The sequence below is a fragment of the Salvelinus sp. IW2-2015 genome, linkage group LG5, assembly GCF_002910315.2.
Source record: "Salvelinus sp. IW2-2015 linkage group LG5, ASM291031v2, whole genome shotgun sequence".
Taxonomy (NCBI): domain Eukaryota; kingdom Metazoa; phylum Chordata; class Actinopteri; order Salmoniformes; family Salmonidae; genus Salvelinus; species Salvelinus sp. IW2-2015.
The window spans coordinates 14,740,367-14,755,214 of NC_036844.1; positions in this window are offsets into that span (position 1 = coordinate 14,740,367).

Here is a 14,848-nt window from a genome sequence, read left to right on the forward strand (position 1 = left end):
GTTTATTTTCAGCAAACTTAACATGTGTAAATATTTGTATGAACATAACAAGATTCAACAACTGAGACTATAAACTGAACAAGTTCCACAGACATGTGACTAACAGAAATGGAATAATGTGTCCCTGAACAAAGGGGGGGGGGTCAAAATCAAAAGTAACAGTCAGTATCTGGTGTGGCCACCACTGCATTAAGTATGCAGTGCATCTCCTCCTCATCAACTGCACCAGATTTGCCAGTTCTTGCTGTGAGATGTTACCCCACTCTTCCACCAAGGCACCTGCAATTCCCAGACATTTCTGGGGGGAATGGCCTTAGCCCTCACCCTCCGATCCAACAGGTCCCAGACGTGCTCAATGGGATTGAGATCCGGGCTCTTCGCTGGCCATGGCAGAACACTTACATTCCTGTCTTGCAGAAAATCACATACAGAACGAGCAGTATGGCTGGTGGCCATGCTGGAGGGTCATGTCAGGATGAGCCTACAGGAAGGGTACCACATGAGGGAGGAAGATATCTTCCCTGTAACACACAGCGTTGAGATTGCCTGCAATGACAACAAGCTCAGTCCGATGATGCTTTTACACACCGCCTCAGACCATGACGGACCCTCCACCTCCAAATCGATCCCACTCCAGAGTACAGGCCTCGGTGTAACGCTCATTCCTTCGATGATAAACGCAAATCCGACCATCACCCCTGGTGAGACAAAACCGCGACTCGTCAGTGAAGAGCACTTTTTGCCAGTCCTGTCTGGACCAGTGACGGTGGGTTTGTGCCCATAGGCGACGTTGTTGCCGGTGATGTCTGGTGAGGACCTGCCTTACAACAGGCCTACAAGCCCTCAGTCCAGCCTCTCTCAGCCTATTGCGGACAGTCTGAGCACTGATGGAGGGAGTGTGCGTTCATGGTGTAACTCAGCAGTTGCTGTTGCCATCCTGTACCTGTCCCGCAGGTGTGATGTTCGGATGTACCGGTCCTGTGAAGGTGTTGTTACCCGTGGTCTGCCACTGCGAGGATGATCAGCTGGCTGTCCTGTCTCCCTGTAGCGCTGTCTTAGGTGTCTCACAGTACGGACATTGAAATGTATTGCCCTGGCCACATCTGCAGTCCTCATGCCTCCTTGCAGCATGCCTAAGGCACGTTCACACAGATGAGCAGGGACCCTGGGCATCTTTATTTTTGTGTTTTTCAGAGTCAGTAGAAAGGCCTCTTTAGTGTCCTAAGTTTTCATAACTGTGACCTTAATTGCCTACCGTCTGTAAGCTGTTAGTGTCTTCACGACCGTTCCCCAGGTGCATGTTCATTCATTGTTTATGGTTCATTGAACAAATATGGGAAAAAGTGTTTAAACCCTTTACAATGAAGATCTGTGAAGTTATTTGGATTTTTACGAATTAGTTTTGAAAGACACTGTTCTGAAAAAGGGATGTTTCTTCTTTTGCTGAGTTTACAATATAAACATACTGTTGACACGTAGGCTATGGTGTAATGGAATGGTTTGCCTTGTGTGGTAGGTTATGTGAGTTTTGACACTCTTATGTAGCTGTCATAACCAGCCATAGAATAACGCAATATATGTCAACACAGGTCTAAATATATGTGTCATGACAGTGTTATGACATATTATGACATGGTAATGACCGTGTCATAACATGTTATGGCGCTGGGTGTCAAGTAAAGTGTTACCGAGATTTCTCCCATGGATCATGGACTTCCACCGTCCTTGTGACCTTGGTTTGTGGGATACTCCCTGTAGCAGTCCCTTCTCTTGCCTGTGTGTATCTATATCTCATGTGCTGTCACTCTTTCTGTGTTGGCTAGTGGCTACATTCTGTGGATCTCAATTGGACACTTGGACAGTGAGGCCATCGGCACTAGAGCTCTAGCTGAAGATGTGCTCCTACAGTGGTCAGTCTGCGGTCGGTGTCTACTAATCCATGTCGGTCTGAGAGACAACCGCACACGTTAGAGGCACGGGCTGTGTCCCAAATGGCACCCTATTCCGATATAGTGCGCTACCTTTGACCAGAACCCTATGGGCCCTGGTCAAAAGTAGTGCACTAAATAGGGAACAGGGTGGGACGCAGGCTCGCTTTCCTTCCAGCAGAGAGGAAGAGGCAGGAGGAAACACCATTTTCCAATGCCATTTTGTTTTTGTATATGTACAAATGAACAAATGTACATACAACAAAAAAATATATATAAAGATAATCTATGAATTATAAAAACCTAATCTTATATGCTTAAAAAAATAGAATACTTCAAAGTGTAACTGTTAAGTCCCTTAATCGCTCCGCTTTTCTGCAAACATGTCCTCAAGTGAAGAGTAATGGAGATGATTGTGATTTAATTGCCCTCTCTGGCAACGCTAGTGTTTGTGTTTGCGCAGAGGGCTTGCTGGGACCTGTGTCACCTAGTAATTACTATGCCTAAGAAGTGGTAATGAGGCATTGGGGAAAAGGAACTGCTACAGAAGCTCTCCCTGAGACACACTCCCAGAACACACACGGCAGGCATGCCGTCTTACCACACACACACACACACACACCCACACAACACCACACACACACACACACACACACACACACACACCACACACACAACACACACCAACACACACACACACACAACACACACACACACACACACACCACACACACACACACACACACACACACACACTCTCTCTCACACGCACACACATACTCCTCTCACACGCACACACATTCTCTCTCACACACACACACAAACACACACCCACATACATACATACGGGAATGAGGAGGGAGTCATGCCAATCAGAAAGAAGAGAGGAAGGAGGAACAAGAGGATTATTTTTTTCCTCTCTGGGAGAGAGATAGGGAAAGGGGGTGTGCAAGGTAGTGATGGGAAGTTTGTCTCTTTTATTGACTAAGATTTTTTTCAACTCGTTCAGTCAAAAGAACAAATTGTTCGACTCATTTCGTTAATTTGAGTCAGTAATGCCCAGAGCACACAGGACCCTCTAACACCGAGCGATTAACTGAAAAATCGAAAGAGTCATAATTCGACAAGTCTCTTGTTCACATCTCGTTCACCATAGCGGGCTTATTGGAGCTGTCATTTGTGACTGAGACATGTAAACGTGTGCTATAAACAATGTACATTAGGCATACAAATAAGATTAGCCTATTTCTTCATACATTTGAAATGAGGTGTGGTTGTGGCCGCAACCGGTCTAGATTGTGAAGGACTCTTAAATGACTGCCGTGAGGGTGATAAGCACAATGTCATTCGTGAACTGCAGCCCCCCCCAACGATTTGTTCTCGAGTCCGAGTTTGTTGAGCAGAGGCTGTGTATGTTTTGGTTCTACAAATCTGTGTCCATCATAACATTCAATAATCAATTAATTGCATTCATTATTGCAATCAATTATCAGTTCTAAATATGTTTTTCTTCTTCTCTATACTCGTGATCTATTTCCCTACGCACATGACAGAGAGTTGGGGGTCGGAGCACGTCTCTGGAGCCAGAGACGCTGAGCCGGAGGAGCGTGTATTAAAGGGGAATTTCACCCTGGGGGGAATCTGGGCTTGTTTTCATCATGTCTGCGGCATTTCGAGGACAGTGAGATGTAATTGCCCTGGAGGAAGGCAGGTCAGGGATTCACACGCTGAATGATACAACCAATGAAGACTTCCGGTGTATTGGGGGGGGGGTTGTCCTTTTTCAATAAAAAAACAAGAAGTCTTTCAGCGATATTCCTATCGGCAGATTCATTTCTAAATATACAAGCAGTCACATTTCAACATGAATTTGACGATGGAGCATCTATTACCTACATGGTGACATTCAACCATACATGTTTCAACCGGAATATAGTGAAGAGGATTCTAAATAAAGAGTTGGATTTAGCTAATGTTAGAAGTCCAGCTACAGCCGATGCCAGCACCAAGAGGGCAGATGACAAATATGGTGCCTAGCTAAGTAAGTTATTTTTCCAGAAAGCCACCTAGCTAGCTAGCTAACTTTAGTTAATCTACTGAAACCCATATTGTGTATTGCTGGCAAACATACTACTGTATTACAGTGGGGGGAAATCTAATTATTTTTCTCTTTGCTAACTTAGCTAGCTATGTAGTAAGCTAACTGTCTCACTAACTAGCTAAGTAAGCTAGCTAAACAACTACCGATAGCCATATACAGTGGGGCAATAAAGTATTTAGTCAGCCACCAATTGTGCAAGTTCTCCCACTTAAAAAGATGAGAGAGGCCTGTAATTTTCATCATAGGTACACTTCAACTATGACAGACAAAATGAGACAAACAAATCCAGAAAATCACATTGTAGGATTTTTTTATGAATTTATTTGCAAATTATGGTGGAAAATAAGTATTTGGTCACCTACTAACAAGCAAGATTTCTGGCTCTCACAGACTGTATACTTCTTCTTTAAGAGGCTCCTCTGTCCTCCACTCGTTACTTGTATTAATGGCACCTGTTTGAACTTGTTATCAGGATAAAAGACACCTGTCCACAACCTCAAAAAGTCACACTCAAACTCCACTATGGCCAAGACCAAAGGCTGTCAAAGGAACCAGAAACAAAATTGTAGACCTGCACCAGGCTGGGAAGACTGAATCTGCAATAGGTAAGCAGTTTGGTTTGAAGAAATCAACTGTGGGAGCAATTATTAGGAAATGGAAGACATACAAGACCACTGATAATCTCCCTCGATCTGGGGCTCCACGCAGATTTCACCCCGTGGGGTCAAAAATGATCACAAGAACGGTGAGCAAAAATCCAGAACCACACGGGGGACCTAGTGAATGACCTGCAGAGAGCTGGGACCAGAAGTAACACAAGCCTACCATCAGTAACACACTACGCCGCCAGGGACTCAAATCCTGCAGTACCAGACGTGTCCCCCTGCTTAAGCCAGTTTCATGTCCAGGCCCGTCTGAAGTTTGCTAGAGAGCATTTGGATGATCCAGAAGAAGATTGGGAGAAGTCAGATGAAACCAAAATATAACTTTTGTGTAAAAACTCAACTCGTTGTGTTTGGAGACAAAGAATGCTGAGTTGCATCCAGAGAAGAACACCATAACCTACTGTGAAGCATGGGGGTGGAACATCATGCTTTGGGGCTGTTTTTCTCCAAGAGGACCAGGACGACTGATCCGTGTAAAGGAAAGGAATGAATGGGGCCATGTATCGTGAGATTTTGAGTTGAAAACCTCCTTCCATCAGCAAGGGCATTGAAGATGAAACGTGGCTGGTTTTTCAGCATGACAATGATCCAACACACCGCCCGGGCAACGAAGGAGTGGCTTCGTTAGAAGGCATTTCAAGGTCCTGGAGTGGCCTAGCCAGTCTCCAGATCTCAACCCCATAGAAAATCTTTGGAGGGAGTTGAAAGTCCGTGTTGCCCAGCAACAGCCCCAAAACATCACTGCTCAGAGGAGAAACTGCATGGAGGAATGGGCCAAAATACAAGCAACAGTGTGTGAAAACCTTGTGAAGACTTACAGAAAAACGTTTGACCTCTGTCATTGCCAACAAGGGGTATATAACAAAGTATTGAGATAAACTTTTGTTATTGACCAAATACTTATTTTCCACCATAATTTGCAAATAAATAAATAAAAAATCCTACAATGTGATTTTCTGGATTTCTTTTTCTCATTTTGTCTGTCATAGTTGAAGTGTACCTATGATGAAAATTACAGGCCTCTCTCATCTTTTTAAGTGGGAGAACTTGCACAATTGGTGGCTGACTAAATACTTTTTTGCCCCACTGTATATGACTAAAAATAGAAGTGGTTTTACAATCAGAGATCTTTTGTATCTCGATAGATATGTCGTAGATGTGGCCAGCTACTAAACAGCAAGCTACAATGTTACACCCACCCACCTAAAGCTAGGTTGACCAGCAAAGGTTAGCGCCTGCTAACTTGTTATGCGCCACGCCTCACATTTTTTACTTGTTAGCAAACGTGTAACATCAGCAACTTGAGATAATTTGACTAGCTAGCTACAGTGCGTACCGTAATTGACGAAGGTTGAAATTGGTTATGATTATGACCTTGGATGCATTTCAATCTCACAGAATTATAGGCATGACGCAAGATAGGATTCCCAACAGATATAAATAACAAGTAATGCATTTCCAGCCAGCTAGCTACATACATTTACTAGCAAACAGTGAGGAGAAACAATAATACAACAATTTACTGTTGTAAATCTCTAAAACTGAAGCTGGTTTTACTATAAAAATATTTCCCACAGCATGCTTGATAGACATGGCTGTAGGTAGATACTGTCTGCCTACCTACCTAGGCACATTTGTACAGTCTGGTCACTGTAAAATGGTTGAGGGTTATGCCATATTTCTTTCTATTAGGCTAGATCATGATGTAAATGTAATCTCTCTGCATGTGCACATGTTTGCATGTTCAACTAGTCTACCCTAATGTTGATGTTATGCTGGCACGGTTCAACTGTTGCTCAAACTGTTCAATAGAGTATAATTATAATTTTTCTGTCTTAAAGACAATACCGTTTGGTGCCTGCACAACTTCCTGGAGTGGATTCTAGATACAGAAACAGAATTAATTTGCCTGCGTGTGTCATTTATAGCAGAACTGTATCCTGTGAACTGTATCCCTCTCGAGCGATTAGACATTATGCTGGATTTCAAGAAGATGACTCACGAGGAGCTGAATGGCAGTTTGATCATGACAACACTCCTCCCACAGTTTTACAAGCATTCCCAGATCTTACTGTGTTTCTTTGGAATGGTCATTTTATCATGACCACCTCTCCCATCATCTGCTGCTCACCAGTTCTCTTAGCTACAGATTGTTACACCAGATAACACCAGTGATTTAACCAAAGATGTTTGGTATCCATTACTGGGACTTACAGGACAGGTAGTGTTTGGTGTAGCACAGAGAAATCAACCTTAGCGGTGCCGTCTTTGTCCCCGATTCGGGGAAACAGGAGTCTCTCAAAATGTTTGTGACCAGTTGCAGGGGGTCAGTTTGAATTTAGAAAATGCTCCGTTATTAAAATAAATACTTTTTTTTGCTCCATCAAGTAATCAAACGATGTGCGCCGCCATGACATAGAGCTCTGTGAGAGAAGACTTGAAATAGACAAGATGTCGGCAAAAATCTTTGGGTAAATCACATTATCTGGTGGAACAATCTGTATCTACAGTTCTCGGCACTTGTGTGTCTCTACACCTGAGAAACACTCTGACACATTGATCTGTACTACACTTTTCATACAATTTTTTTTGTATGTTACTTTTACCATATAACATTGTTGTTCTCTTAAGTTAGCATTAAATAGTGTACAATCTCCTCTATTTTAGATTTTGACAAATAAACAAACATTCTTTGGATATCTGAATGTCTAGCATCTGTTTGACACCACAGAGCCCTGGACAGCTTATATTAATATCGTCTGTGAATCCATAAGGGCAGACAAATGTTGATGATTGATAGATTCCTGATTCTAATAATTAGCTGGTTGATAATCTGAACCAGGTTAGTGACAACTGGGTTTGGAGTGAAAACCTAAAGGAGGGTACTGTACATTTGGAAAGTATTCAGACCCCTTGACTTTTTACACACTTTGTTACGTTACAGGTTTATTCTGAAATGAATTTAATTGTTTTTTCCCCTCATCAATCTACACACAATACCACATAAAGACAAAGCAAAAGCTTATTTTTTTGCAAATGTATTACAAATAAAAAACAGAAATATTTTATTTCCGTAAGTATTCAGACCCTTTGCTATGAGACTCAAAATTGAGCTCAGGTGCATCCTGTTTCCATTGATCATCGTTGAGATGTTTCTACAACTTGATTGGAGTTCACCTGTGGTAAATTCAATTGATTGAAGATGATTTGGAAAGGCACACACCTGTCTATATAAGGTCCCACAGTTGACAGTGCATGTCAGAGAAAAAACCATGGTCAAAGAAATTGTTCCTAGAGCTCCGAGACAGGATTGTGTCGAGGCAAGGGTACCAAACATTTTCTGCAGTATTAAGGGTCCCCAAGAATACAGTGGCCTTCATCATTCTTAAATGGAAGAATTTTGGAACCACCAAGACTCTTCCTAGAGCTGGACGCCCGGCCAAACTAAGCAATCGGGGGAGAATTGCATTGGTCAGGGAGGTTACCAAGAACCCAATTGTCACTCTGAAAGAGCTCCAGAGTGAGAAACAATTTCTCTGGTTTGATGAAACCAAGATTAAATTATTTGGCCTGAATGACAAGCATCACGTCTGGAGGAAACCTGGCACCATCCCTACGGTGAAACATGGTGGTGGCTGCATCATGCTGTGGGGATGTGTTTCAGCGTCAGGGACTGGGAGACTAGTCAGGATCAAGGGAAAGATGAACGGAGAAAGTACAGAGAGATCCTTGATGAAAACCTGCTCCAGAGCGCTCAGGACTTAAGACTGGGGTGAAGATTCACCTTCCAAAAGGACAACGATCCTAAGCACACAGCCAAGACAACGCAGGAGTGGCTTCGGGACAAGATTCTGAATGTCCTTGAGTGGCACCACTAGAACCCAGTCTTGAACCCTGATCTAACATCTCTGGAGAGACCTGAAAATATCTGTGCAGCGACACTCCCCATCCAACCTGACAGAGCTTGAGATGATCTGCAGTGAAGAATGGGAGAAACTCCCCAAATACAGGTGTGCCAAGCTTGTAGCGTCATACCCAAGAAGACTCGAGGCTGTAATCGCTGCCAAAGGTGCTTCAACAAAGTACTGAGTAAAGGGTCTGAACACTTATGTAAATTAAATATTAACGTGTTTTATTTTTAAGAAATGTGCAGATTTTTTTTTACTACTGTTTTTGCTTTGTCATTATGGGGCATTGTGTGTAGAAAAAAAAACAATTTAATCTGTTTTAGAATATGGCTGTAACGTAACAAAATGTGGAAAAAGTCAAGGGATCTGAACACTTTCCGAATCCACTGTAGCTCTCCAGGAACAGGACTGGAGATCCCTGTTCTACATGATCTTATGCTGAGCCACACTGGCTGCTTTTACACAGGCAACCCAATTCTGTTATTTTTCCACTAATTGCTCTTAATCACATCCGATCTTTTTCAGAACTGATCTGATTGTGAAAAAAATATCAGTATTGGGCTGCTTGTGTAAATTGTCCGGGTTCAGTAAGCTTTGTACTTATGGCAATGGGCTTGTCCTGTCTGCCGTGGACGGCCAGCTGGATAAGACTCTGCCGAAAGTGGTATAGGGCTTTTTAACCACCAACTGTTTGGACCTCTTGCAGAAGATTTGCTGGTACTGCACGTCTCCTGGAAAGACATGGTTGTGGTCTTAGCATTTTACACTTTTTTGTGGAAGGGACGTAGGGCAAAACACCATTATGGGTAAAGGTATCAACCAAATGGGACTGGCTAGAGCATTGTTTAGGAACAATGACGGGACGTTGGCGCTGGTTTTGAGGGGAAAGATCAGTCAACAAAGTCAATGGACTGGGTGGCGAAAGAAGGTGTGAAAAGTCTTTGGAATTCAGTTGTTACACAATATGAATTGTTGAGGAGAAATGGCACCTCAATAGCTCTCAAACATAACGATACATTTACTGTCTAAGCATAACCCTGCACAACCCCAAAAAAACTTCCTCTTCTCAAAGTTCTGTTTGTAAACCTCCCCCAGCCCATTGACTTTGACAAATCATTCTTGTCCATAGTAGCCCTTTGCAGGGGAATTTTGTAGACATGTCTTGTATTGTGTTTTGAGAGTTTGCAGAGAGAAGAATGAGGTGGTTGTGTCATCACTGTTGTTGTCTTGATTTTATACCTTTCAGTGTCCCTTGCTAGTTTCTGTCCCACAATCTTCTCGTGCTCCATAACCACAAGGTGTGTTCGCTCCGTCATGCTTGTGTACCCAAAATGCTCCCGCTTTGGGGTATTTTTCAGCAGGGCACTGTGGAATGACTCCAGACAACCTGAGTTTTACAAAAATAAAAGGTTAAAAGAGAAGCGGGGTAGACTAAATTGATTACATGGTCTGGAAGGTACTCTGTGGTACTCAGGCTACCTCAACCACCTATAATCTCATAGCACAAACACAAACCAAAACAAACACTACCCAATTCATGTTTATACCATGCTTACTGTAAATGTAGCTATCTTAGCCGTCAGCTTGTAAATATTTTGGCCAATTTACCTTCACCTTGTGCAGAGCTAGGGGTTAGAAGCTAATTTTGGTGGAATCAGATTCTGTACCACCTACAACAAACTACAAAACAATACACAATTTAACCACCCCACTAATTGTATTGATCTCTATTGGACTGGCTAGCTAAGCATACCTTATGTTAACATTCCAATATTGTCAGCTTGCTGTTAAGTAACTAGCGTAAAAAAAAAATGGCAGAAAGATTGCTAGCCAACTGAGACTGGCTGAGAACCACCTACCCAACTATAGACTATTTATACACATTCATCATTGCTACTAACACACAAACATAGAGTGAGTTAGCTACATCAACAATTCTATTTTTGGAAACAGAGTATTTTCCAGACAAGGGTGGAATAGATGGCTACCAAATAGAGATACTCTTTATTTGGTAACATTAGCTAGCTTACATTAGCTAACGTCAGTCAGAGATAGAACGAACAAACAAACATGTTGACTTTGCTGAAGGTAGCTACCAGTCTAGCAGTGACTACCATGGCATAGGCGAAATTGATTGACAGTGCGTATACTGTAAGAAATTGTATTAGATATTGGTAACTTGTTTTAACAACTTCTCAACATTACCTATAAGTTGACACAACATACACATCCCCTCTTTCTCTTGGACATATGCTGGACACATAGGACATATACACGGCACCCACAATTCCCCTCCCCCATGACAATCACACAGACACACCCAACCCATGGTTGGACCTCAGGACAAAGAACTCTCAGGAACCAATGGAACGTGGACACCAGGCCTGATCAGGACTACCCAAGACCCAGATCGACCAATCGGAAGGCCGGACTCGCAGATCTACCTACTTTGCTTGTTGTCTATATAGTACTGTACATTTCTGGAAACTGGTCTCTTTTCCGGACGATTCACTAAGAGTCAGACTGAAAGAGCCTTGCTGCAAGATTTTACTAAGATATCTTTACACGTAATTAAACGGCCTTATTATAAAATTATCCACCTCGTCCTATTGTCTCCTCTTGTTCTCCTGTCAACAGTAAACGTTTTACTAACAATACCAAAATATAGCTATATGATTTAGCTGATGGCTTTCAGAGTCCAATACAGGACTGTTATGTTAGCTAGCTAGCTAACTTACCCAGTTAGGCTAGCATGATAGCTAATGTTAGGTTACCTCTAACTCAGAATCTTAAATTTTGTTTAAAAATAATAATAAAATCTATGGTATTGCATCACTTCTCAGCTGTTGTCGAAATAGATTCCCCGTCAGTTCTGCCTGAATATCCCTTTGATAATCTTTGGTTACTGAACCACTCTATAGCCGCAAATTACTGTAAGAATTGGTGTTAATCTCTGGTAGGTAGAATGGGGAACGATAACACATTTTTGCGCTTGTTTGTAATTAGCACAACCAGGCACAGAACACCACACGGGCATGATGACAAAAGGAGAAATAAAAAAAAATAAAAGAAATCTTGCGTAGAGAAGTTGTGAGATTACTTTTTATTGGTAGTTCGAAGTAAACAACGCCGTTGTTCTAGTTCGTGGGCGGTATCAGCAATCGCTATGAATGCCGGACTTTTGAGTTTCAATATGAGCCGACGAATACACAGGGAGCTGTAACTTCCCGATTCTACAAGTGGAAAAATACATGTGCTAGTTCTAATTGTGATGTTTATGATAAAAACATGATTGTGTTTATATAGTAATGACTATATGCCGTTTCAGATACAGGGTGAAATTCCCCTTTAATCCTACTGTAGGGAGTAGGACTCATTGCGATTAGCAGTTCAATCAATAACTAAAATGAATGAGTCACTCAGAAAAAAAGATGAATGAGTCTCGAGTCAGTAAAAAGAGTTGTTCAAAAAAAGTGAATCGTTCGCGAACTGCACATCACTAGTGCAAGGGAGTGGGACAGAGGGGTTGAGTGAGGGAGGGGGAGAGAGGTGGGGTAAGTGAAGCAAAGGGACAGAGGGGCACAAACAGAAGAAAAAGAGGTCACATCTAATAAGGAAGAGTGAGTGAGGTGAGATAGACTGTGTGAGAGTGTGAGACAAAATACTGATGGAGGAGGACTGCTGGTTGCTGAAGTTTGACACACTAACCTGATTTATGACACGTTTTCAAACCTTCTAGTGACTCACCCTTACAACTAATAAATCACCTTAGTCGCCACCGTAGACATACACTATATTTTACAGATATAATCTAGATTTATTTGAGAGATATTTCATATTGTTTGATATAAGAATATGGATGAGAGACAGAGAAACAGAGAGAGAGAGAGTGAGTTCATTTAGTCATTGGTTAGGCCATTCCTTCTCATAGCAGGTCTGCACTGAGTGCAGCCTGTTCTTATTTGTTTCTAGTGGTGCTCTAGTTATCTGTCATCTAAGCACATCAGTATTTGTTGCGAGGAGCAAATTGCCCTCGGGGAATTCACAGCAAAGTGTCAGTTTGGCGACATTGGTACGCACCATTAAAACTAGAATCACCTTAAAACAGCAAATGCAACAAAGGACATTTGGCTGATTTGTGGTATTGTAGGCCTAGATCCTTTGTACCAACAATAGCCATCAAGTGTAAGTCAGGCTTCTCTTGATGTCTACTTACGTACAAGTGCTTTTTTGACCCCCTTCAGATGATAGAGGTTTTCCGTCATTTCATACGTTGTATATTTACTCTGCATCCCAAATGGCACCCTATTCCTATAGCCCCCCCAAATTATATCTCATGACTGAAACTTAAGTGGATCTCAGATCGATTTTCTGAGGCCAAATTAACCTCCCCTTTCATGTAAGAAAGTAATGACCATCATGCTTTTAGGGAAAGAGGATAATTTTCTATATGTATTAAACTGCGAGTTTGACAAAATCCAGTCCCCTTGCTAAGGGTTTCCGGGGGTCCTCCCCTGGAGAATGTTTATGTAGAAGGACTGAGAAGCTCAGTTCTGTTGACTTTTTAAAAGGACATCCTACTCTAAAATGAATGAAAATACAATTATGCTGACACCATCTAAAATGTAATTTCCACCTCCAGAAATAGGTCCAATAATATATTGGTAAAAAATGATGTTCAAATTATTTTTACATATTGGACCACGCATATAACCTATGAATGTTCTACCTATATTGTCAGACGTGCTGTTAGCAATAAGCATCATTACTGATGAAGCATAGTGACTGTAACATGTACATAGGCTGAAGTATGGGGTTTGTCCATCTGCATTTACCCCATTGGACACAACATCCTGAATGTTATTATTAATTATTATTTTGTATTATTATTTGTAAATGTTTTGTTTGTTTCTATTGCCCTTTTAAGAAGACATTGGCCCTTTAAGAGCTTTGTTGAGCAGCTGTGCCTGAACCATGCTTGAAACTGCATTTGTAAAACATGCCACATGAGCGATTGAAGGAGTAGAGAAATAAACATGGTAGCAATGTATCATTTTTTTTAACAAAGGCCAAAACTGCTTTCAAAATACAGTTTGCCAAGACTGCTTTCAAAATTGTTTTCGGGCTATTGCATGAAGAATTGTTGTGCATTGACTGCTTGTCAGAACACAGAACACACAACAAGAAGCTGACTAGGTAAATAGGTCAACTGTTTTACAATGGGGTTGTCTGATTTGGTTTGAATAACAACATTACATGGCAAAAATACTAGCACTGGAAAGTTACATCCTGAGTGATAAAGTAGAGGCTTTGAATTACTTTGCCAGCAGCTACAGTAGACTACACACCGCTGTCTGAGTTGGGCGCTGCTGTGGTGCGCATTATAGACTATTTAATTCCCTTCATGTAAACACTGGAGTGTCATCAACAATCATGCATGTCAGTTCTGTCCACACAGCGTAACGGAGAAAATAAAATATTTGAGAATACATTTATTTGTGAATATAGTTCGTGCTTCTGTCTGTATTTGGCTATATCATCTGCAAAGCATCTGCCATTTGGGATGCAATGTTATTCTGTATTCATACTCAGGATATCAGACACAATCATGAGAAGACTCTCCTTTTTCCCCGGCAATGCTACCTCAAATGCTTATCATTCAGCGTGTGTGTGGGAGTATGTCCTACTTCTGTCCACAAGGCAGTCACTATTAAACACTGCTATCTGGGAGGAATCACACAGCTTCAGAGATGATGGCTTTGTTCCCTGAGCCTAGTCTTTACAACGTGCTCATGACACAGACCCTTCAGAGGGAGGAGGGTGTGCCGTGTCTAAAGTTGTTTCTACTTTGTTGCGCTGGAGATGGGAAGAGGATGCAGCGCAAGGAAGAGAGACAAAGAGAGAGAGAGAGGGCGAGAGAGAGAGAAAGATAGGTTACCTGATGCAGGTGGAAGGAAAAGGCAAATACACACACACACACACACCACACACACACACACACACACACACACACACACACACACACACACACACACACACACACACACACACACACACACACACACACACACACACACACACACACACACACACACACACACACACACACACACACACACACACCACACACACACACACACACACACACACACACAGGCATGAATCCACACACAGGGACTCTTGAAACAGATATCCTCCTTGTCCTGTAATGTCCTAAACACTGTTAGTAACATAACTACACCGCAG